This window comes from Lissotriton helveticus, chromosome 7 (assembly GCF_964261635.1).
Source record: "Lissotriton helveticus chromosome 7, aLisHel1.1, whole genome shotgun sequence".
NCBI lineage: Eukaryota > Metazoa > Chordata > Amphibia > Caudata > Salamandridae > Lissotriton > Lissotriton helveticus.
The window spans coordinates 1,110,784,665-1,110,811,791 of record NC_136068.1 but is presented as its reverse complement, the minus strand read 5'-3'; positions in this window follow the sequence as shown (position 1 = coordinate 1,110,811,791).

Below are 27,127 nucleotides of genomic sequence, written 5' to 3'. Positions count from 1 at the left end.
GCATCTCCAGATAGCTTGTGATATTCTAATTTGTTGTCATGCTCCACTGGCAGCAGCAGTAAACGATGTAAAGTAATCCCTTTAATGTTATGTGCTGCCAGTCCAGTTGGAGCGGTGACAACACAAGACAGCGATGACTCTGTCCTTTCCTGCAAATAACATGAAATTGCTTTAATAAGGAAACTTTTTCCAGTTCCCGCTTCTCCACTCACGTACAGTCGGACAGGCTTCAACGACGTACATGAGCACTCTTTCTTGTCATGACTTAATCCATGATCAATTTGCATGGTAATCTCATCATATATTTTCCTCTGCTCAACGTTGAGTTGTCTTTCCAACTCTTCTAAGTTAACCGCATCCTCCTGAGCATGTGCCATGGCTCTTTCCACTTCATTCATAGCAGTGGCAGCTTCATTTTCGATAAGAGGTCCTCCTAGTGGATCCTGACTCAATGAAGCAGAACTCTGACTGTCCTGAGAACTGTCTCTGGCAATCTCGGCTGCAAACGTTGCTTCCTGCTCAATTTCCACATTCAACATTTCTACATATTTGGGAAAAGCAGGACATTCTATGGTCTCCTTGGCAGCATTGAATGAGTCTTCATAACAAAGGAAATCTCCAAGCAGTTCCTCTTCTGCACGCCAAGGCTTAAAAAGTTGCAAAAGTGCTAAATAGAAAAACTCCTTTTTTTCAGGAGATTCGCCACTCAATTTTCGATGGTTTATCAAGTGGCATTTTCTTTGCTTGACCAGACATCCCTCACTTCCTATTACAGCATACACTCCTTTCTCAGTATCTTCTTTGATGTTCCTCTTGAATATGTAATTTTGCAGAACCTCATACAGACATTCTCGAGGTGACTGCTTCGATTTGGATAATATGTATCCAACATGTTGCTCTTCAAAATGTCGGTACTGTTTGGCTCCTTTTCCGCCAAATACTCAATTTCCCGCACAGGTTTCAGAACTCGATTACGCGTTGCAGCAAGACCAACACTCGCCCAAACGATACTCCTGGACTTGGCATAGAGACTTGCTGAAGACAACCGGTCAGAACATTCGTAAGCTCCGATTTCTCGATGCGACAACATCTTCAGACTGAAACTGTACAACTTCTTGCTGAGGCTCTTTTCATGGGAAATGTCCTCCCACATATCCTTCAATTCTGTCTTCTCTTTTTTGGTGATGTAAGATGTCACATACCGAGCCACAGCCATACAGTTATCAGCCACAAACTGTATATCCATGTTAGCATTCCACATGGACAAAATCACCGGGTTGTAGTCGTTGATGTACTTAGACTCTTCGTTCCTCTTCAAATTGTATGTGTTTTTAGGTGATTTCTTCATCACATTATGTCGCAGCGAAGACATCAAACTGTTCACTCTTCCTTTAGAAATCACCGGTCGTGGAAAGCCGAAACGACATTTGGTGTAGAACTTGTCTTTGTTCCGGAATTTACGACGACAGTACTTTCCACATCGATGGCTTTGGAAACGTAGAACTTTTTCTCTTAGCCTTTTTTTCTCCTTTGCGTTTGGAACAGCACACGTAGAATACTGTTCTATGAAACTCATCACTGAGTCTTCTGCATCCGTTCCAAATTTAGGTGCATCCTTGATCCACAGCAACATATGTATATGAGGAGCACCTCTTGCTTGGTACTCCTTCCTCCAGAAGAAATCCAACACCTCTCCAAGAGGTGGATTCTTCTTATTCATGATGAAAGACATCATACCTTCAAATCTATGATTGAAGTACCTACATACATTGACTGGATCCAAAGAGCACAGTTCTCCGGGTGTCTTGAATTCGATGTTTTCTACGTTAGCATTTGCCTCTCGTAGAAATTCAAGTAAGTCTTCCCAGCCATACTCAGCACAGCTCAAAGTGAGGAACCATGTGGGAGTTCCTAAGTTCCTCAGCATACATTTTAAATCACCATGACGACGGTACCAGTACTCATTAGTACCACGCTGACACGCCATGAGATTAATCAGGTGAGAATCCAAAATACTGTCTTGGACATTGACTTTATCCATAAAGTCACTTGCCGAGATGTTTTGCATGTGTATACCACTTTTCAAGATGTGGTTCACTGCATATGACAGTCCAGACAGATCGCTTTCAAACTGGAGATGAAACAAATAAGGAATGCATTGTCGAAACCTAGGATCTCCTGCATACAATCGCAAAGTCCGGTATTCAGAAGCAGGAATTTGATGAGGTCGCTCATCATATCTTCCTCCCTGACCTGTTGGAAAAAGCTGTGGGAAACACCGAGCTTCCAAACTTTCCTCCCAAACACTAATGGGACTCCCTTTCGCTTGTTTCATTTGAAACAACTCAATAGCATTCCCCATGACTTCCTTGGAATGCAAAGGATGAACACTATAATGTTCATATATTTCTTCACTAGTACAGGGTTCTACTTTCTCAATTTGACCAGCACACAAATCGCTATCCTCTTCCTCACTTACTTCCTCTTCTGCAACATATACATTTTTATAGTATTTATTATATTTTTTCAAATACAATGTTGCCCTTTTCACTTTCCTAACATCTACTAAATCTTGCCATATTTTCTTATTCTTTGTCGGAACCCCATTAACTAAGATAACAAGAGGTTCCTCTTCCACTTTTTCTACTCCAATTGTGTTAATGTTTTTCTTCAAATCTAGTGGCAAATAAACAACTCTTCCCTTTAATCCTCTCTGTAAATCTGATGGAGGCAATTTTCCTGTCTTTGGCTCCATTCTTACAATAGCCTGAAAGGGATGGATACTTTGAATCAAAATAGATTCATAAGTATTTAAATCCTTCAATTCAGAAGGAATCTCAACCAATTCCAGATTATTATGAACTGCTCTAGCAGGCATCTGGTTTTGATTTAATTTGTTACAACAATAAGTACACACACGTTGATCCAATCCCAAATCAAAACAATTTTCTACCATCAAGTATGTTGTAAAATCCTTCCATTCACTATTATTTTCCCTTTCACTTTTTGCATATAAATCCACTAACTTAGTCTGATTCTTATAATAAGTGCGTCGACAACACACACAAGTGAAATTTGGCCTCTCACTTGATTTCACCTCAAACGTCGCAATTTCCCTCTGGAAATTATCTGTACTGGAAACCTGTACACTATCTTCCACATTACCTTCTTCTTCTTGGTCAATTTCAACATTCTCCTCTTTACTTCCAAAGTAACAAAACTCAATTTCTTCACATATATTCTTCACATCTATTTCAGAACCATGCAAAAGAGCAGCGCATAATTGTTTAAGCATAATTGCTGGACTATTAGCATAATACAACATTCTAACTAATTTCCTCACTTTATTATGATGCACTGCTAGCATCCTGAAATGATGAAAAACACTCTGGCATAGTCTCCTGGAAAGACAAGCCAGTGAATGACCATGCAAACCTATCACTTCTCTCACTCTGCAAGGATCTAATTCTTGCAACAACTTCATTTTCTGCTTCAAACTTTTCTTATTAAATGACCGTATAAAATCACAAAACAAATTGATGGAATCCTGTCGTACACTGCAAATACTACTACACTTCCAGGTGTACACAGGACCCTTAGGACGTCTCCCTAAAACCTCATTACCTAACACCTCTTCTATCTCTGTTGTCACAAGTTTTTCTTTTTCAACTGGACAACCATCTTTCACTTCATAACCTCGACCACTGGTGTCAACTGCATGCACCAAATCATTATCCTGGAAATAACTCTCCTCATTAAAAAATGCCTCAGAGCTTGAACTATGCATCCATTCTCCAGAAAAAACTTCACAAAAATTACTACGATTAACTATTCTCTTCCATCTACTATTTCTTTTGAAATCATAAATTGCCTTGTTTAGCTTCCTAATTCTATTGATTGTCAAAATAAATAACTTACGTTTAATTTCAAATGCCTGATCAATAACTTTCTCAACTATTTTTTTTCTCTGATAAAAAACCACTTTCTGTTGACCTTTCTTAATATTTTTTAACAAATTGCCAATTATCCTGTTGCGGAACATTCGTTTACGAATGTCCCTAAACTGTTGTTTCCTTCTACTTTCATGCATAGAGTTATCTCTTACTCTAGCAGTAACATTTCTCATTGGCCTTTCCTTACCGTTTGAATTGCTTCTCCTTTTCTGGACTGAAACATTTTCTGTAGTAATATTTTTTTTACTAGAGATATTTCTTATGAATGTTTTTGTACTCTTACCCGGTGCTTTCTTGGTGACTTGACAAATCTTTTTGTTAGAGGACTGCTGCTTTTTTTCATTCACCTGCTGTCTTTGACGTTTTGCAGCCTTTCTCACTCTTTCTTTGCTTGGCATCCTAAAATCTTGAAATAATCTGCAGTTGAATCTGTGGTAAAATATAATAAAAAATGATATTAACCACTATTACCCAACAGTAAATTAATAACAGTCATCAAAAACTTAACACACTACTTAACATTTTTACATAGAAGAATTTTTTGTACATGGCAAATTTAGAATACAGAAATAGCAGAAAAGAAATGGAATTTATATTCATTTTACCTGTCCTGTTTTATATATGAATCTGATCTAATTTTATGACCATATTTTAATATTTTATTGAAGACACTACACATAACCTGTTTTTGAAGGTGTCTTTATTTTTAAATTAAACGGTTTACATATTTACTTTTTATTTATTATAAATTTATAAAATAAATGTTTATAGTTCCATAGGCTCAAGCAAGTCAGCTTCCCATCCTATGTCATACAATTCTGACAAATCTGCATCCTCATCACGTTCTTCTTCATCCTCAGGATTGAAATCATCCAAGGGATCAACATCCACTGATGTTTCAATTACGAGTTCAATGATGAGGTCGAAATCAACTGATTGCTGATTGTCGCTCATGTTGATGTTGTCTTTATCTTTAAAGAAAGATAACAACAATGAGATGTTGCACAGTAAGAGACAAATCTCAGAGATTATAATAGTAAAATTGTTTAACAAGAGTAACATTTTGCAGCTATTATTTAACCATGTCCAACGATGCTGAGGAGCAGAGGAGGTGAAGCCTATCTCCAATTTTTCACTGAACAGGACTCATCTCTTCTTAACCTTGGATAAACCTCACCGACTCTGTGTCCCCTGCACATAATTAAATGTAAAGGGGCAGATTTATATTAACTAGCACATCCCCAGGGATGCACCAGTTAACATGCACCGCTGCTCTGCCACCCACGGTGTGCCGCATTTACAATCAGATAGGACAAAGCTACATCAAAACCCTGCGCCTGCTTGAAGCAGGCATAGATCTTGACGCAGGTAGGCTGAAAGCTAAAGAAACAACTAAGTGTCGTGTGCAGAAGTTGCAAAAAAGGAAAAATGGCGTTTAAACCAGTAATGAGCCCATGCTAACTTAACACAGAGTAAAGATATCCAGGATCTACATCAGTTTGGGGTTCACGAACCTGGCAGGTACAAGGCACTGAGGCTTTGCACCGTGCATGTCTCATCCCAAATCATATGTTGTTTGTGAATGAAACAATTTCCCAGACCAAATGCTTTGGATTGGCTACTTCTAAAAAATTAAACACCCCTACTATCCCGGAGTTACAGGAATATGATGCTTGGAGTAATTTTACTCGTTGTCCATTAAAGATTTACAGGCCCTACTCCGTAATTCTTCCTTTAACATTTCCAGTATAAATCCAAAAGGTTGACTGCTTTGGCAACGTGCCTTATCCACGGTTTAATAACGCTGCCTTTTGCTTTATATAAGTTTTCAAATTGTATGAAATATATACCAATAGGTCGTTATTAACCTTTAGGTAGTGGTTTTCTTCATGAGGTCTGGTCGCTTCCATACACATACAGATTTTCAAAGATGATCAAGAAGTTTATCTGAATGGAGAGGAATGCACTGAGACGCCAGATCATTCACTAATGTGTAGGCACATACAGTTACACGGTTCATGCAACAAACACCGACCAAATATGGCTTGCGTGTTGCAAGGCACGCCAGTTCCTGCTATCATCCCCACGTTCAAGTTGTTGGAAAATGGTAGTTATTTGATGCTCAATAATGAAGATTGTTCTGGGTTAATTAAAAGTATTCCTTTTATCGTAACAGTAAGTGAACGGGTTATTTGCTGCAGAAATGTTCTATTTCCTCCCACACATGAACATAGGGAGTTTTCAATCTGGCCACAAATACCAACCTTGGGAGCACATTTCAACGGCATGGCAAGAATAAGAGCTCTTTTGTCTCAGAGAGAGGTGGCCTTGACTTCGGCCCGTGAAACTTTCGTGCTTCACATAGCGAACACCCGTACAGAGGTGCAGACCCTTTTAAATACAGATTCGCCTTTCCATTTCAGCAAGATGGTTCGGACTATCTCTAACGCGTCCTCTACAAAGGGCCTGGCGCACTTTTTTAAAGTTGTTACCAGTGGTCTCGTGACTTCATTTGAGAAAATCTTTGGAATCATCCCTGCTTTCTTTCATTCTATTTTTTCCACTGTGCTTGGTGGATTCCCATTTTTACTTGCATTACCAGCGGACGCTCTTGTGCTTTTTTACATTTTTAAATATGGATGTCCCTCCTGTGCAAGCTCCCGCCCTGCAGCTGCTCACGCTGTTCCGCAATCGCATGCTTGAATATTATGGCACAATGCCGTTGGCGATATTAAGCACGGCATATGGATTATCTTTTCGATTCTCCTACTTCACCTGTGTCCAGCCTGTATTTCACTGCCTGACCTGTGATTTCGATTGGGCCATTGATTTGTGTCTCTGCGGACCGGTTTCTCCTGACGTCGACTTTAATCAGCTGATGAGTCCTATCATTACTCACGAGTTGGTTTGTCCTGGCGAAAGGATTATGGCTGTGGCATTGATCCATGGACTAATTGGTCCCTGGAATTTACTGGCGGCAACACAGTCTTTCTTGGAACAGAGCTTTCTTGAAAACCCACCGAGCTGTCCTCTGATGGTGATAGAGGATCCGGTGCTGGGAGAGCACGTATGTTCTTTTCCGCTTTTAAATTGGATGGCTGAACTCTTTTCGGATGAAGACGGTGACTTCCTATTAGAGGCTGTTGCAGCTTATTTTGCATACACAGTTATGTCATAGACCTTTTTCATGTTTGATATGCTGAGTACTAGCATTTCATTGACAATTCATTGACTTATTTGTCAAGTTTTTATTATTTAGCTTGCCTTTTGGCTTAAGCCTCGATAAAGTACTTGGCTGTTTTATTTTTCTTTAGCATTAAATTTTCCTAGTTTTTAATGTTTTACCTTGCGGACCGTCCACATATAAAGTTGCAATCTGCTCTCATGAGATGGCACTTCTATTATCTTATTCAGTTCGTTTCCGGATCATGGGGAGGTGTCATGTAGATCCTATATATCTTTACACCGTGTTAAGTTAGCATGGACTCATTACCGGTTTAAACGCCATTTTTCCTTTTTTGCAACTTCTGCACACGACACTTAGTTGTTGCTTTAGCTTTCAACCTAATAGTTCATCGTGATTTACATGAGAATAATATGTTATTGCTCTACTATCTGCTTTACTTGTTAAACTATATCTGTACAGCGAGTGCTGAAGTTTCAAGAACAACACGATACAGAATTGTTATGAGGTCTGATCTCCACGACTTCATACTCATAACATAAGTGCAGCTTCTGCCAATTCTGGGCATGAGGCGGGTTTTATATTGCTTTGCCGAACACACATACACAACACTTGATGCGGTTCACATGAAGAGAGAGCTGGTGTATGCTGATGTGATTCCTTCAAATCTAAGACACTAAAGTATGGGCACGCCCTAAACCAACACAAAGAGACCTTCTTAGCAAATAATATAATATGTGTATTAGGGAGGGTGAGATATAAGCAGCCGCGGGCCGTGGAGGGAGTTACGGTGGGGCAGGGAGGCGGGGAGGGGGAGGGGCAGGGTGGAGCCCTCTCCACCCTGCCTCTCCCCCTCCCCGCCTCCCTGCCCCACCGTAACTCCCTCCACGGCCCGCGGCTGCTTATAAGTGTTGCTAACTCTTATTCATTTTCAGCATGTTAACATACTGTCACCATTCGCTTTTTATGTACTAGTAACTATGCTGGTAATTTTGCTACTGATAATATGTGTACTTGTATTATCTAAGATACTACGCCTGAGAAGACGGCATTAGTAAATAAACATTTCAAATACACATGTGTTCTTCTTAACTCCATGTTCTGGTTTCTAAGAAATATATAACGACCGACTGTTCATGAGTTCCACGTATCCTGAGGTACTATAAGTTCATATTCTGGATTGTCTAAACATTGAGAGTTTGTTATATCCAATGTGACACTGTACCTAGCTTGCTAAGGGGTTTTTGATTACTAAGGTGAGTTTTGGGGCACCCTAATTCGCCGAGGTTCCAATCCTCTGTCCACAGTTCTGTGTGAGAACAGAAACCCTGCGACAGGGGCACCCCTGAGCCTTGCTGGAGCTTCATCACACTTGCGATACAACTCCAGCAATGCGCCACCTTTACGGCACAGATACGTCACGCATCTGTGCTGTTTTTGCCCCATGATGCGCCGCATTGTAAATGCAGCACACCATAGGTGACGGAACAGCGGCACAGAATGACTAACACATCCCTGGTGATGCGCCAGTCATCATAAATCTATCCCTATGCTTCTTATCTTGTTAGAGATGAACCGCCATATGTATCATCAAAGTTTTTTGCATTTCCTAAATAGCGAACTTTAAGGAATAAATAGCGATTCTTTACCATTCCTAGTTTGCGATGAGCTATTTGCTAATTACAAATTACCCATTCATTTCCATGCAGCAGGAGGCCCATAGGAATGAAGGTGCAATTTGCGATTAGCAATTACCTCATCGCAAATTACGAATTTTTCCGAGGGTGCAGGAGTGTCTCAAGAACACCCTGCTGCACCCCTGAAAAAGAAATTTGGGGGCATATGGCGCACATAAATTTTGAAAACATTCCTTTACCTCAAAAACGATTTTCAACTCATAATTTGAAAACACTGCACATGGGGAAATGACTTAAAATGTCCTTAAGACACATAAAAGCGTTTTTTGATTGCCTTTGCAGCATGTTTCAGTCACCTTTAACATGCCTATGTAACGCAAACATTCAAAATCTAAATTTGCCATGCACAGGTGGGAGCATATTTACAAGCAATTTGCTCCACAGACAAACTTCTTACATTGAAATGGGAAAAATAACATCAGAGACTCTCAATTACCTTATAAAGAAGCAGACACCATTATGTCCTTCTCATCAATATTAAAACCATTGCTTTTTCTCAAAAACGATTTACAAGTCATAATTTGAAAACACTCCACAGCTCCTATGCACATAAAAACCCTGTCAGTACTAATACTTCACATTTTCTCCAATTACAATGTCTCAAAGAAACAAAATCTATTTGTAAAACACTTGAGACAAAGCAACATTTGAAAAACACAACTTTCTTCATAATTTTCTCCTTAAAGCACACTATTTTCTATCTAAATTAAAGAAATCTTTTCTCACCTTAGCAAATACTTTGAGTTTCAAAATAGTCTCAGAAACACACCAATTTGTCTTCAGCAGAGCAAAAGGTATGCACTCCAGAGTCTGCAGCTATCAAAAGCACAGAAATGCTGTAATTCCTCACACATATCTCTCATGTCACCCAATCAAAACTCTTCCCTCACTTTTTTTCAAAGCAAAACCCTTCCCCCCTCTGCCCCCTCTCTGCTTTTTCTGCATAGCAACCACCTCTTGCAAGACCTCTGGTGTTTCCAAGTTCACACAACAAAGTTGCAATTGAACTCTGAACTCTCAGTGCACCTGCATATCCAGTGCAATCTTTCATTTAATGATTTTTTCTTCGCCACTCAAAATACATCTTTCAACGAACTCATCCATGCACCCTAACTTTCTGTTTTCAGCAATCAAAATCCACCAATCACTCTTACTGCTTCATTAACACTGAAACTCCTCAGTTTTTTTCATTTTACACTCTCATTTTTTCAACTGCCATTTCATTGCCACACTTCATCTGACTGCAGGAGAACCTTCTCTCGCCATGTTTTCTGTCTGGATTGTTGGACATAGTTACATCTATTGGGCTCAGAGGTACGCTGAAAACAGGAATTTACCTAACCTCAATTTACAAGATGTGGAAATTAAGTGGTTTGGCCACAGAGGATTAAAATGTCACCAATTGATACCATTGGTGAAAACCTTTATGCATTTGCCAAAACCTGACCTATTAATTGTGCACTGTGGAGGTAATGATTTGGGCACTTTGACTGGGGTAGGTCTGGAAATGCTTTTAAAGGACACCTTTGAGCAATTGATGGCACTTTTTCCTCAGACTGCCTTGGTATATTCAAATATATGCCAAAGACAAAAATGGAGGTGGTCGAACCAATTTTGTCCACAAATTGAGAAATCGAGGAAGCATGTAAACAAATCTGTTTCAGCTTACATGAGAGACCATGGAATGGGCTCCCTGTACAACAATAACTTGCGTTACTACATGCAAGATATCTACAGAGGAGATGGAGTTCACTTCTCAGATGAGGGCAACAGAATTTTCACTCTGAATTTAAGACTGTGCATTGGTACCTACTTATAAGTACCTAAATGTACCATAAACCCAAAAGCTCTTCTCAGAGCTACCCTACATCTGATCACTCACAATTATTATTTTACTCTAACTTTTTTCACTAATTTTCAAGAAAGTACGCTCCCCAGAACGCTTCCCGGTTCGCGAACCGGGCGCACTCCACGCAAAAAAACTAAAAAAACGGTATATTTTATTTTTGCCCTGCGAGACCCTTTTAAAGCCTCCACATCAAACCTAGGGGGTCAGGGACGATCTACTATGCCCCCTTATGGTCATTTGCCCCTTCGCTTTGGCCTCCTCTTGTCTCTCGATCCTACCGAGAGACAAGATGGCGGCCACTACGGACTGTTTGGAATGTTTACAGACGCCGAAGAACCAATCAGCTTCGCAAACCTCCGTAACGCGAAAAGTACGCGAAGCGGAGTGCTGTTACAGATATATATCTTTTTTTGAACGTTAATTTCTCAAAATCCACTGGAGCACATATATTGAGACCTAGCAAAGGCACATCGGGCTACCAGTCCCTACAATTTTGCCAAGTTTCGTGCAAATCCATTCAGCCGTTCGATTATTATTATTTTTTTTTTTTGCCCCGCTGGGCCCTTTTAAAACCTCCACATCAAACCTAGGGGGTCAGCGAGAATCTACTATGCCCCCTTATGGTCATTTGCCCCTTCGCTTTGGCCTCCTCTTGTCTCTCGATCCTACCGAGAGACAAGATGGCGGCCGCTACGGACTGTTTGGAATGTTTACAGACGCCGGAGAACCAATCAGCTTCGCTTCACAAAGCTCCGTTGCGCGAAAAGTACGCGAACCGGAGCGCTGCCCGGTCCGCTGTTACAGATATATATCTTTTTTTAAACGTTAATTTCTCAAAATCCACTGGAGCACATATATTGAGACCTACAAAAGGCACATCGGGCTACCAGTCCCTACAATTTTGCCAAGTTTCGTGCAAATCCATTCAGCCGTTCGGGCTAAAAGTGAGGCCAACCGCCGTATGGAAAACTCAATGTTAAAAACACGTTTTGGGACCCCCTTTTTTCTCGACCCCCCCTGGACGAACCCCCCCCCCAATTTTCAGGGGCTGCTCAGAAACAAAATGTGCCATTTTCCTGAAAATTTCAGCCAATTCCGTCCACAAACGCCAAAGTTATTAGACATAGAATTTTCAAAAATCCCATAGAGAAAACATCCTAACTATATATACCTACTGGCGACCGCCAGTAGGTAATATATATATATATATATATATATATATATATATATATATATATATATATATATATTATTGCTCTTTCAAGTGCCTCAATTTGTCCTCATAGAGTCAGAAGGACTTAGCACTAAAGAAGTCAAGGCAATACTTACCACATGACCATTACTTAACGACAGCTTAAATACTGTATTCAACTGTTAAGAAGCTTAGCCATGCACAACCCTATACAGAATTGTCAAAGTGTTGACGTAGAATGTGATTGAGTTGGCAACCTGTCTAGTTTCTTAGTCCTTATAGAATTACATCGCACCTATTAATTACCCTTGTCGCGGAATTCTGCAATATTTGCAACATTTTAATATCTCTTTTAGTATTGCTGTTAAAAGGGCATAGCAAGTAATTAATTTTCAAACAAATAATAGCCATGTCAACAGTGACCATATCTGTTTCAAGGAGAAAAATACATACTCTACATAGTGACTCTAGGTAGTAACTGCAGTCTTGCATAAATCAAATTTGATTGTAAAGCCAAGGACAAAGTAGAATCAAAAAGGTCCTCTAGTACTTTTAAATTGTTTCTGAAACAAAAGTAATGTACAGTACCAACACAGCAGATCACCAACATCCCTCCGCAGACAAAGCTGCTGGCTGTGCTGCACCTGTTGGCCTCTGGTACCCTCCATACAACAACAGCCAGAGTTGGAGGAGTCTCACAGCCAGCCCTTTCAAAGTTCCTCAAACCTGTCCTGTATGCCATCATCAGCTTGGTACCCCAGTACCTATACTACGCCCACACAGCTTGAGACCCAGCAAGGCTTCCACGCCATAGCTGGCTACCCTCACGTGTTGGGGGCAATTGACTGCACACATGTTCTAATTGTGCCCCCTGCCGAAACTGCACAACCCGCATCAGGAAGCACACATATTCCATCAATGTGCAGGCAATAGTGGACCACCAGGGACTCTTCACCAATGGCACAGGCAGTGTGCATGATTCATACATCTTCCGACAGTTCATCATTAACCGGCGCCTACGGCACCTACGGACAAGCACTGCTCGTTGGTACGTACCAAATGAACACACCACACAATGAAACTTCACAATCGTGCAACTCAAAACACTGGAAATGCACACACACTTACAACATGCCGAACAACATGCACACCCATCAGACACAACAGCACAACTTATTGTGGGAACCTGGCCTAGCCATGTACACAAGCCATCAACGGCATGGCACCTCAGTCACACAATAGCAGATTGTGGGGAGAGGTGGGAACCATGCTTGTGCGAGGGAGGCAAGTGACCCATAAATAAGCATGTACTCAATGCCAAGTGTGGGGTGAATGTGCTGGCCAGACTGCAGTATGCAGCCCATAGACATGCCCATGTCAACATATACTCCTGGTGTCTGGAGTGTAGTGGACAGTGGATACAACCATGACACCCCAGCCAGTGGGGGAGATCAAGGAAATGTATCTTGTTACGTCCCCCCGTAAGTGTGAGCGGAGTGGGCTGGTCCTGCGTACGCCAGCCCAGCGTAGGGGTGTGAATAAAAAGCACATAGCCCTGGGCGTGGTTCACTTTCGGAATGGCCAACATGTCTGCTAGGGCTGCACCTCTCGTCCCGCCACGAGGCAGTCACCGTGAGCAGGGTTGCTTGTGATCCTGTGCGCCTGCTGCACCCCGGGAGGCTGGTCCCCAAACCTGTCTTACCCACCCCTGCAGACCCAGGCCACAATGCCCACCTGCTGACACTGGTGTGTGTCAAAGAGTGCCCACCATGTGCAGGTGCAAGCTCCAAGCCCGAGGGCCGCAACCCTGGCAGCCCCCTCAGACCATGATGGCCCCCGAGAACAGGGCCCGTAGCATTCCTTTCTCGTTGAAGTACTCCACCGGCATACACAGCGGACTAGAAGGTCACACATTTGGAACTGAGTCTTGATATTTTCATGGCAGTGTACATGTCCCAGTATGCAAGGAGATGAGAAAATGGGAGACGCACTTCTGTCCGGAGGAGAAAATGCTCACCTTTGCGGAGGTGATGTGACACTACCACCAACTGCACTGGTGCCACAGACTCTGTGCAGCACATGCGTACCACACATAGCTGGGGGCCCCTGATGACCGCTGGCTCCAGCACACACTGCGGTGGAGTAGGTCACACATTTTAAACTGAGTCTTGCCCTCTACATGGCATTGTACAGGCCTCATTGCAGACTGCTTCTCCTTCCAGCTCTGGTGCCCCTGAATCATGGTCGATCTCTGTTTGTACGTCGGTGGCATCTGGGCACATGGGCTGGAAGTTGTCTTCCTCTACATGTAGCTGATACTGACAAGGTGGAAAAGTGGAGTCTGTAGCATTAACATCCACCATTTGCCTGTATCTGCTTGCTGCTGCCCTTTGCCATGCCCTGGAAGGACATCTTCCACTGTCCTCCGCACCTCTCTCCGACATTCCCCTTGGACATTGATGGGTACACGCTCAGCTCGTGTGGCCCTGCCTCAGTGCCCCGCAAGTCACTGTCCTGTGGTGGTGTGCCTGTGACGGCCGCTGTGCATCCGGGGCCACATACTCTGCGCTGCTCAAGTCATGGACCCATGATATCCGTACCTTGTACTGCTGATTGTCTGCTCTCTGTTGTGGCAGCACTAATCAAGCCCTCAATGGTGGCTTACACTACCCAACACACATCCAGCACAGGCGTCACTGAAGATGAGACCATGGCAATAAAAGGGGCCAGGCGCACGTGCCTGTGGCCAGTCCCACAAACTCACTCAGTGTGTCCGTGTGGTCATTATGAATGCATGTCGGACCGGGGCCATTCAACATTACATTGTGCTGTGTACAGCGTGCGCAACCATGTCACTGCAGGGAGTGGTATAGACCTGAGACATGTAACTCTGTTGTAACTTCATTTAACCGTAAGCGTGGTGGACAGGCGCACAACAGTACAGCATAGGGGTGTGGCTTCTCCACACGTGGATCTGGGTGTGGTTCAGTGTGGCCCTTGCCAAGGATGTGGCTGATGCGTGTGTCTCTTTTGTAGTGTCTGCACCACCCGTCCCGCAATCTACAATGTTGCTATGTGGAATGCCCCCGGTTTGCGTGCCTGACCGAAGAAGTGCATGGGGGACATGGTTGCTCGGGGTCAGGGATCACACATACCAACGGTTGTGTGTGTCGCTATTGCACCAGCATGAGCCAAAGATGTACCCTCAACTGCATGTCAAGTTTAGCCAGGCAGGTGCTCTACATCGGTGTCAGCTCTGTCCTTGCAATAGGCCTACACACAGGTGGCCGGCCCCTTTCTGCACATCATCATCACTATGTTGTGCTCAGGCTTGTAAATATGCGCAGACAGGCATGTCAATGGTGTGCCGTAGGGGCGCAAGTGATGCAACCGCGCTGCGCACACTAGTGAATAGGCTCTGGGTGAGAGAGGAGCAGCAGTGGGGCTCGGTAATACACATTGATACCGCTCATTTGCAACAAGCAGTACATGTCATACAGGAATCACTAAGTCACACATATCACACATCATTGAACCAGTGAGCCTGATAACACATCATGCAGCACTATGTATTGACTCATGTCTCTCTGCACTTTGACAGGTGATCAAGGATATTCACTCTGTGCTTAGATGATGACACCCCTCCGAGCCCCGAACACACAGGCCCAGAGGCAGTACAATGTGGCATACAAATGCACCAGGGGCATCGTGGAGCGCACATTTGGTGTGTTGAAGTCATGTTTCAGGTGCCTGGACGTCACAGGTTGTAAGCTCCTGTACACCCAGACCTCATGTGCAAGAAGATTGTTGCATATTGTGTGTTGCACAACATATGTGTACACAGCAAGGCCCCATCGATATGAGCGCCAGATGCACCAGACGATGATGATGAAGATGAGGCAGGTGCTCCACACCCCACTGCAGCCGCAGCAGTAATATCCCGTAGGGACTACATCATTGACAGTTTCTTCTCTGGTTGATGTCACATTGTGTGTGTCCTTAGCAGTAATGGCACAGTAGGTTGACTGGCCACAGGCACTGCATATGCTAATAAAAGCATTCCTATACACATTCCCTTAATGCATGTCACTCATCTTAACAGGCACTTCACTCAGACACGTGTGGGTGTGACATGTTGTGCTGTCAAGTGAGGGATTTGTTAATGGATGGTGGGTGTGTCACCTCTGTGCAGTGAGGCTGTTTATGGTGTCAAGTATTAGTACTGCCAGTTCAGTGTGTCACAGTTTTTACGGTATCCCACTCTTCGGCTTTTCACATGTGTCCCAATTCATTCCATCTTGGCTGTCATTTGTGGCCTACAAATGTCCACAGAGATTCTTTTGTGCTGTGATATGTGCCGCCATGATGCAGGGATGCACCCTGTCTCTCAAGTCACCACATGGGCAACATGTACGTCAGAGTGAGTCACTGCCCCTACATTGGTCCGTGCTTTCATTCTTGTTTGTTCATGGACATGGCACATCGGTGTGCAGGAGGTGTTGTTTGTCCCTCTGAAATATGAGGGGGAGATGCGGTTTCACGGTACGTACCATGTTTGTTTCCGCATTGGCACAGATTACATACTGAATGCATGTCAATGTACATTGTGGCTGTTTGTGGGGAAAAGCCTATCTGATTTGGACAATGGTTATTTGTTCTGCGTCACAGCTGTGGGGTTGTGCTCGCATGTTGTCATCTCACGGTTTCTTTACTCTGCTTTTGTGGTGCGTTTTCCCTGCAGACGCATGGGGTTTGCAGGCCTTCCACTGGTTTTTGCTGCTTTTTGTATCGCGATTGGCATCATCGCAGGATTTTTTCGTTCTTTTTTTGCATTGTTTGCGGTGTTGATGTTTACGCGGACATTTGATGCACTATCTGGTGACTATTGCATGGTACTGCCATTTTGAGAATGCTTCGTTAACACTGTGTAATTTTCCCGTGATAGACTGCGATGTTGGGAGTTGGGTTAAGTTATATGTATATGGCCCCAAGTGTACAAAAATACAAAGTACATATATATATATATATATATATATATATATATATATATATATATCTATATATATATATATAGATATATATATATATATATATATATATATATATATATATATATATATTTATTTTTTTTTTTATTTTTTTTTACCTACTGGCAGTCGCCAGTAGGTAGTTATAGTTAGGATTGGCTACCATAGGAAATCCGCAACATTCTATTGGGAATAACTTTGGCGCCGGTAGAGGAATTTGCGTGTAATTTTCCAAAGTTTTGGCCAGCTCCGCTCCGCTCCTTCCCTGGAAGTTTGAAGGGGATTCGTGGAGTAGGGGCTAAGAAAAAAGGGGGGTCCCAAAACGTGTTTTCCCCATGTTAATTTCAATAGGACGGTCTGACGAGTCTACAGCCCGAACCGCTGAACGGAATTACGCCAAACTTGGCAAAATTGTAGGGACTGGTACGCAGATGTGCCTTTGATATGTTTGCTGAAAATTGCTCCAGTGTTTTTTTTTTAAATGAACTTTAAAAACACATATATATCTATAGGTGCGCTCCGAGCGCTTACAGGTGCGCGTACCGGGGAGCGCTCCCGGCACGCTACAGGAGTGTGCGAACGGAAAGCTGATTGGCTGTTGGGTGTCTGTCAACATTCTAAACAGTCCGGAGAGTCTGCCATCTTGTGTCTCGGTAGAATCGAGACACAAGAGGTGAAAAAGAAAGGGGGAAATAATTAAAAGGGGGCAGGGTAGAAGTTCCCTGACCCCCTAGGTTTTCTGAGGGGGGCCTAGAAGGATCCTGAAGGGCAAACAAACTTTTTTTTTGTTGTTGAAATTTTCATGGGGTGAGCGCTGGGTGCGCTCCCAGGTGCGCGCTCCGGTACGCGCACCCTGAGTGCACCACGGGGAAAAATAGTGTAAAAAAAGAGAGTAAAAAATTAATGTTGAGTGTTTAGAGGTAAGTTAGCTCTGAAAAGAGCTGTTGTGTTAAGTGGGTGTTTTTTGTACCTACAAGTAGGTACCAATGCAGAGTCTTATATTCAAGAGGAAAATTCTATTCCCCTCATCTGTAAAATGCACACCATCTCTTCTATAGATGTCTTGCATGTTGTAACGCAAGTTGTTGCGGTAAATGGAACCCATACCATAGTCTCTGAGGTAAGCAGAAAAAGATTTATTCACATGTTTCCTTGCTTTCTCAATCTGTGGACAAAATTGGTTGGACCAGTTCCATTTTTGCCTTTGGCATATATTAGAAAATACCAAGGCAGTTTTTGGAAAAAGTGACATCAATTGCCCAAAGATGTCCTTTAAAAGCATTTCCAGACTTACACCAGTCAAAGTGCCTAAGTCATTTCCACCGCAGTGCACTATTAAAAGGTCAGGGTGTGGTAAATGCATAAAGGGTTTTACCAATGGTATCAATTGGTGACTCCTCAATCCTCTCGGTCCAATCCATACAATGTCCACATTTGGACAATCAAGATTGAAAATACCTCTGTTAACTGCGTAGTTTTGACTCCAGTGGACATAGCATTGACCCACAAACCAGACTTTGTCATTGTGAAGGTAGATGTGCTTCAAGTCAGATGAGTTGTGGAAATGAAATGGCAGTTTGTTTATGAAAAAAAGTGGTTGTGAATCAGTGCAGTTGAATAACCATACATGATGCGAAGATTTTTTTTTTTTTTTAAGAAACAACAATGAAATACCTGGAATTTCGAGGAAAATAGGATGTCCTTCTAAAAATGTTAGATCTGTACAAGGACATGACATTTTGCATTCCAAACGAAGAAGCAAGCAGTTTTCTGAAATACGTAGACGAATGTTTTACAACAGAATAGTGACAAATTTATTAAAAAATGTAAAAAGGTATAAAAAAAAGTCCGCTTTTACAAGAAAAAAAACATAGTTAAGATTGTGGATGAAGCATTTAAAGTGAAAAATAAATTGTTTTGTTTAGTAATGAATAGAATTCGTACACTTGGTAACATAATCAGTATGTTCAAATCAAAATGTAAGTGGAGGAGAGTAATTAATCGAACTAATTTCTGTGATGTTTTTTCTGGAGAATGGCGGCATAGTTCAAGTTCTGAGCCATTTTTTAATGAAGAAAGTTAATATCAAGATAATGATTTGGTGCATGCAGTTGACACCAGTGGTCGAGCATATGAGGTGAAGGACGGTTGTCTGGTTGAAAAAGAAGAGATTGTGCCTAGAAATACAGAAGAGGTGTTAGCTGATGAAGTATTAGGGAGATGTCCTAAGGCTCCAGTATATACATGGAATTGTAGTAGTATTTGTAGTGTCCGACAGGAATCAATTGATTTGTTTCGCAGTTTCTTACAGACATATACTAAGAAAGGTGTAAAACAAAAAATGAAAATTTTACAAGAGTTAGATCCTTGTAGAGTGAGAATAAAAACAGGTTTGCAAGGGCATTCATTGGCTTGTCTTTCAAGAAAAGTATGTCAGAGTGTTTTTCACCATTTTAGGATGTTAGCAGTGCATCATAATAAAGTGAGAAAATTAGTGAGAAGGTTGTACTATGCAAAAAGTCCAGCACTTAAACTAAAACAGTTAAACAGTGCTCTTTTGCATGGAACTGAATTAGATGTCAAAAACATTTATGATGAAATTGAGTTTTGTTAATTTGGTGAAAAAGAGGTTAGTGCAGAAATTGATACAGTAATAGAAGGTAATGTAGAAGAGAATGTAGACATTTTAAGTACAGAAAAATTTCAAAATGAAATTATAAAGTTTAAAGTGAATTCAAGTGAAAGGCCTAATTTTTCTTGTGTTTGTTGTCGACTGACTCATTATAAGCATCAGACTAGATTAGTTGATTTATATGTAAAAAGCGAAAAGATAAATAATAATGAGTGGAAGGATTTTGCAACTTATTTGTTGGTTGAAAATTGTTTTGATCTGGGCTCTGATCAACGTATTTGTACATATTGCTATAATAAATTAAATGAAAACGGAATGCCTGCTAGAGCTGTTCATAATAATATGGAGTTGGTAGACATTCCTTCTGAATTGATGGATTTAAATACCTATGAGTCTATTCTGATTCAATGTGTGCATCCTTTTCAGGCTATTGTTCGCATGGAGCCTAAGACAGGGAAATTGCCTCCTTCAGATTTACAGAGAGGATTAAAAGGAAGAGTTGTATATTTGCCTCTAGATTTTAAGAAAAATATTGATACAATTGGTGTCGAAAAAGTAGAAGAGGAACCTCTGGTTATTCTAGTTAATGGTGTTCGGACAAAAAGTAAGAAAATCTGGCAAGAATTAGTGGATGTTAGGAAAGTCAAGAAGGCAACGTTGTATATGGTAAACAATAATCAGTACTATAGAAATGTGTATGTCGAAGATGAGGAAACAACTGCACAACACGACACTGATGTCTCTGCTGGACAAATAGAAAAAGTTGATGTCTCTAGAAGTGAAGAAATTTACGAACATTATAGTGTTCATCCATTGAATTCCAAAGAAGTAATGGGGAATGCTATTGACTTGTTTCAGATGAAAAAAGCCGAAGGAAGTCCCATTGGTGTATGGGAAGAAAGTTTGGAAGCTCGTTGTTTTCCACAGTTATTCCCAACAGGTAAAGGTGGACGATATGACGACCGACCTGTTCAAATTCCTGCATCTGAATACCGGACTTCAAGATTATATGCAGAAGATCCAAGGTTTCGTCAATGCATTCCATATTTGTTCCATCTACTGTTTGAGAGTGACTTGTCTGGACTTTCCTATGCAGTAAACCATAAACTGAAAAGTGGAGCACATCTACGAAATGTTTCGGCAAGGGATTTTTATGGATAAAGTCAAACTACAAGACAGTGTTTTGGAATCTCAGCTAATTAATCTCATGGCATGTCAGCGTGGTACTAACGAGTATTGGTACCGTTGTCATGGGGAATTGAAATGTATGCTAAGAAACCTAGGAACTCCTACATGGTTCCTCACTCTTAGCTGGGCTGAGTATGCTTGGGAAGACTTACTTGAATTTCTACGAGAGGCAAATAAAAACATTGAAAATATTGAATACAAGACACCTGGAGAACTGTGCTCTTTGGATCCAGTTAATGTATGCAGGTATTTCAATCATAGGTTTGAAGCTATGATGTCTTTTATTACAAACAAAAAAAATCCTCCGCTGGGAGAGGTGTTGGATTTCTTTTGGAGAAAGGAGTATCAAGCAAGAGGTGCTCCTCATATACATATGCTGCTATGGATTAAAGATGCACCTAAATTTGGAACAGATTCAGATGAGAAAGTGATGAGTTTCATTGAGCAGTATTCTACATGTGCTGTTCCGAAAAATACAGAAGAAAACAATTTAAGACAGCAAGTTTTACGCTTTCAAAGTCATCGTTGTGGGAAATACTGTCGTCGAAAATACAAATCCAAGGACAAGTTCTACACGAAATGTTGTTTTGCATTTCCACGTCCAGTAACATCGAAAGGAAGAGTCAACAATTTTATGTCTTCTCTGCGACATACTGTGACAAGAAAATCACCCAAAAATACATACAACCTAAGAAGAAATGAGGAATCCAAATTCATAAATGACTACAACGCAGTCATTTTATCCATGTGGAATGCTAACATGGATATTCAATATCTGGCTGACAACTCTATTGCTGTGGCTGGATATGTGACATCTTATATTACAAAATCAGAAAAGACAGAACTGAAAGAAATGTGGGAGGAAATTTCACATGAAAAGAGTCTAAGCACGAAATTATACAGTTACAGTCTGAAGATGTTGTCGCATCGAGAAATTGGAGCGTATGATTGTTCTGATCGGTTGTCATCAGCAAGTCTATATGCCAAGTCTAGAACCATCATTAGGGTGAGTCTAGGTCTTGCTGCAACACGAAACCGAGTTTTGAAATCTGTACAAGAAATAGAGTATTTGGCAGAGAAAGAACCAGACAGTACAGATATTCTGAAGACAAACATGTTGGATACATACTATCCAAATAGAAGTACTCACCTTGAGAACGCTTGTCTCTATGAAGGTCTGCAAACCTACCTTCTTAAAAAGAACATCACAGAAGACATCAATAAAAGTGTATATGCTGTAATTGGATGTGAAGGCTGTTTAGTAAAACAAAGAAAAGGCCATTTGATTAATCATCGAAAATTGAGTTGTGATTCTCCAGACAAAAGGGAATTTTATTACTTAGCTCTTTTACAACTCTTTAAGCCTTGGCGTAGAGAAGAGGAACTACTTGGAGATTTTCTTACTTATGAAGATTCGTTCAATGCAACCAAGGATACAATAGAATGTCCTGTATTTTCAAATTATCTGCAAATGTTGAACGAGGAAATACAGCAAGAAGCTACAAGTGCAGCAGAGATTGCTAGAGACAGTTCTCAAGACAGTCAGAGTTCTGCTTCATTGAGTCAGGATCCACTAGGAGGACCAATTCTACAAAATGAAGCTGCCACTGCCATGGAGGAAGTTGAAAGAGCCATGGAACAAGCTCAGGAGGATGGAGTTGACTTAGAAGATTTGGAAAAAGAACTAAACGTTGAGCAGAGACAAATATATGACCAAGTCACACAACAAATTGAGCATGGTTTATCTCATGAGAAGAAAGAGTGCTCATGTACATCATTTGTACCTATTCGACTGTATGTGAGTGGAGAAGCAGGAACTGGGAAAAGTTTCCTGATTAAAGCGATTGCAACATATTTGCAGAAAACAGCAGAGTCATCGCTCTCTTGTGTTGTTACTGCTCCAACTGGGTTGGCAGCACACAACATTAAAGGGATTACTTTACACCGCTTATTGATGCTGCCAGTGGAGCATGATAACAAATTACAATACCACAAGCTATCTGGAGAAGCTTGTTGTGAAGTTTCAAGAGTCGTAAAAAAAAAGAAACTTCCTATCATTGATGAAGTAAGCATGGTATCAAATGTAATGCTTGCTTTTGTGCATTTAAGAATGCAAGAAACTCTTAAAACAGACTATGATGTGTTATTTGGAGGCAAACACATCATTGTTTTTGGAGATTTACTGCAACCCACTCCAGTGAAAGGACAGCCAGTGTTTAAAATGCTTACGCATGAAGATACCAGGAAGTGCTTAGGAAGCATTGGAAATGTTAACATATGGCTAAATTTCAAATATGCAGAACTACTTCAAAATATGCGACAGGCAAAGGATGAAGATTATAAAAATATTCTACAAGATGTAAGAATTGGAAAACGAACTGAGCATGGTAAAGAAGCTTTACATGGACGATTAATTTCCAATTTGTTTCCAAAGGAAAATATTGTCCCAGAGAATATTTTTAAGAACATTTCTGAAAAAAAATCTGTCATATGCTTGATGCCAACTCTGCAAGAATGTTCAATCTTCAACACCAAAATGTTAAAGTTGGAAAATCAAGAGATTGTGAAACTGGGAGCTATTGATAAAATAGAACATGAAGGAGCCACTATTATTTTGTCAGAAAAGTTGAAAACAAAATTGGATTCTTTAGAGAAGACAATATCTAAAACTGCTGGTATGGAAAAGACTCTGGGGCATATTATTAAGCCTGTGCGATAAAACTATCGCAGCTTTATCGGGCGAAAACGGCCGATAAAGCGGCGATAATGGGCTTGATAATATGCTCTAAGGAATTCCAATCGAAGCCCATGTTAGATGTGAAGACATGTAACATGAGCTTCGATTGGAATTCCATAGTGCAAATTATCAAGCCCATTATCGCCGCTTTATCGGCCGTTTTCGGCCGATAAAGCGGCGATAATTTTATCGCACAGGCTTGATAATATGCCCCTCTGTATGCATCTTTAAATTGTCGTATAATTTTACGACGTAATTTACATGTGGAAAGAGGTTTCGTAAATGGAGCAATGGGTCATGTTGTGGATTTTGTGAATTACCGAAATAGAGATGGAATTGAAATTATAAAAATTAAATTTGATGGTATTGAAGAAGTACAACAAATCACTCGTTGTTCTGCTCGCTTTTTGCTAGTAAAAGATTTATATGTCTGCAGAAAACAGTTTCCTGTTTCTTTGGCATATGCAGTAACTATTCATAAATCTCAAGGTTTAAGTGTTGATAGTGCTTTGGTGAATATTGGAAATTCTGTGTTCAAAGGAGGGCATGGCATATGTTGCTTTATCTCGAGTCAGAACTTTATCTGGATTGTACTTGATTGATTTTGATGAGACAAAGATTAATGCAGATCTAAATTGTGTAAAAGAATATAATAGGTTAAGAAGAGAGTATGCTCCAAATTTACCTCAATATCCTCTTTTTGAAAAGCGTGTGGTAGGCCGAAAAAGAAGAAATGAGAAAAATTGTAGTGAAGTTGTAGCAAAAAGAAAAAAAGTAGATGAAACAGTAATTGTAAGCAGAAAGGAAATGGATTCAGTTAAAGATGTTGTTGGATTTCAATTTGAAAATAGTTCTGGTGTCAACTGCTATGCTAATGTAGTGGTTAATGTTTTTATTTTCTCCAAACTGTAAAAGAACAGATTGCTGAAAATCGTGATCAAACACTTTGTTGTTTATTAAATTCTGTATTAGAGAAATGTAGCAGTGATAGAATGAAAATACAAAGTGTTTCTGAAATTCGAAACGTTTTAGACATATGTTCTGGTCTAAATCAATGTTCACAGAATATTCAGCAAGATTGTCAGGAATTTCTAATGTATATGCTTGTTGTTTTGCAAGATGAAGGAGTAGATGTAGAAAATCTTTTTGGCCTTTCTTATAAATGGCAACATGACTGTGACAATTGCTCCTTTTCAAGTAGTACTACAGTAGACACTGAAAGATTTATATATTTGACTTTACCAGACTGCAAATCAGTGTATTTTAATAATCTAGTTAGAGCAGCAAATCAAAACATGGTCTGTAGTCAATGTAAATCTGAAATGCTATCAACTTTATTTTTAATAAGATATGGACAGTATGATATTTTAATGTTCCAATGATGTAGACCTGATGGAACTAAATTGACAACATTAATTAAAGATTTTGTGGCTTCTCAATTATCAGTTTCAGGAAGAACCTTTACAACTGCAGCAATTATTTACCATGATGGTCCTTCAACAACATCAGGACATTACACATGTTATTTAAAATGTGGAAAAGGTTGGAAGGTCTGTAATGATACTCAATTGACTTTCAAACAACGTTTGCCTTCTGACTTACTAAATTCTTACCTAGTGTTCTTACAACCGTAATTTTAGGGAAGGTAATTGGCCTATGAAGATTGCAGCAGTTAATATAACTTAGTTTGCTCTTCAAAATTACTTCTGAATTAGAGTGATGAAGGTAATAAAAAACATGTAGTTCTCATAGAGATAGTATATGTTTATCATATAGTGTGTGCTCTGAGTATTATAGAATTGTTTTATAAAAAAGTAAACTAGAGGTGGAAGTAAAAGTATTGTTTCATAATGCAAAAGATGTTGTTTTCTTTCAGAAAGTCGGGTAAATGAGACATTAAGAATACTCTGGACTAATTTCCATCGAAAAGGACTTTCCATATACTATTTGGCCTCGTGGAAAAGTGGATGGATCAAAAGTGAGTTTATATATGGTTTTTAAAACTTTACATTATTTAAGAAATTATTCAATGGGTTTTTTAAACACAATCATTTTGATTGTGTTTTTTTTTGCCCGCTGTTATATGATGAGTACTGTTGAAGTCACTGTTTTAAGTGAAATTCAATATATTCTGAGAGCAGCAAAAATAAACCATTTAACATGTTGTTGAAATTATTTTGTATTTTGTATTATTAAATATATATATTATAATCCCATTCTCTTATGCTCACTTATCTATTTCCACCCTCTATCACTTCTCTTAACTGACCCTCACTAGCCTTTTTTCACTCTTCCTCACCTCCCTTCCTTTATTCCATTTTCCTCACTTATTCTCATTAACCACTCCTTCACGGCCCTTTACTTCTCTCCCATCCACCATTTTCCAGCTGTCAGTCACTCTACTTCACTCCCCTTCCCCTTGTTTCTTTTCTTTGTTCCCTCAATAATTCCCCTTCTCTCACACATCTTATTACACTTCACTCACTCCTTTTCTCACTTCCTCTGTCCTCTCACATCCTCACTCCCTTTCCCTCACTGCCTGTCTCTTAGCTTCAGTCTCTGGATCCTCTCACTGTCTCACCCCTCTTCGGTTATGCTTACTCCCTAAAACTGACCCACACTCCCTTCCTTACCTTTCTTTGTTCTCTTACTCAGTTCTTTTCTGTCACTCTTTCCTTCACTACCTCTATAGTCTCACTCCTTCACTTCCTTTGTCTCAAGCTCACTTGCTTTTATCCTCTCTTTATTTTCCTTTTTTCATCAACCTCCCTGCCCTTAACTCACCCTCCTTTACTCTTGTTAATCTCCTACTTTGTCTCTTGTATTGTAAAATATATATTATAAATATTGTAACTTATTTTGTTTTGTCTTTCACAGATATAAATTTAAATGAAAATATAAAACTAAGTTGACATTACTTATAAGGTAAGTTTAATGTACAATATTTATTTTCTCTATACTGTTTTACATAACCTCACTGCTCTTCTCTGATATTCTCACACCTCTGTTCTCTTATTGCGCTTGCTTCACTTATTCTGAATCCCCGCATTTACTCTCTTTTTTCACACTCTTCTCTTACTCTCACCTTCTTTCCGGCCTTCTCTTTTACTTTCTTTCCTCTCTCTTCTCTTACTTCTTTGTTTTATTTTTTCCCTTCCTTTACTCTCTTTACTGCACTTCACTTACTCCTTCTCTTTCTTCCTCTGTCCTCTTACATCTACACTCCCCTTCCCTCAATCTCTTTCTGTTAGCCTCATACTCTCCATGCCCTTAGTCTCTCACTCCTCTTCTGTCACACTCACTCCCTATATCTCAGCCATACTCCCACACTCACCTTCTTTAAAACCTTCTCCTTTACTTTCCTTCCTTTCTCTTCCCTTCTTTTGCTCCTTCACTCTTTTCTCTTCCCCTACTCTCCTTAATCCACTTCACTAACTCCTCTTACTTCTCTATCCTGTTAGTTCTACACTTTCCTTCCCTCATTCTCTCTCTGTTAGCCTCATTCTCTCCGTCCCTTTAGTCTCTCACTCCTATTCTATCACGCTCACTCCTTATAACTCAACCATACTCCTATACTCACCTTCTTTCAAAGCTTCTCCTTTACTTTCCTTCCGGTCTCTTCCCTTCTTTCGCTCCTTCACTCTTTTCCCTTTCCTTACTACTTACTT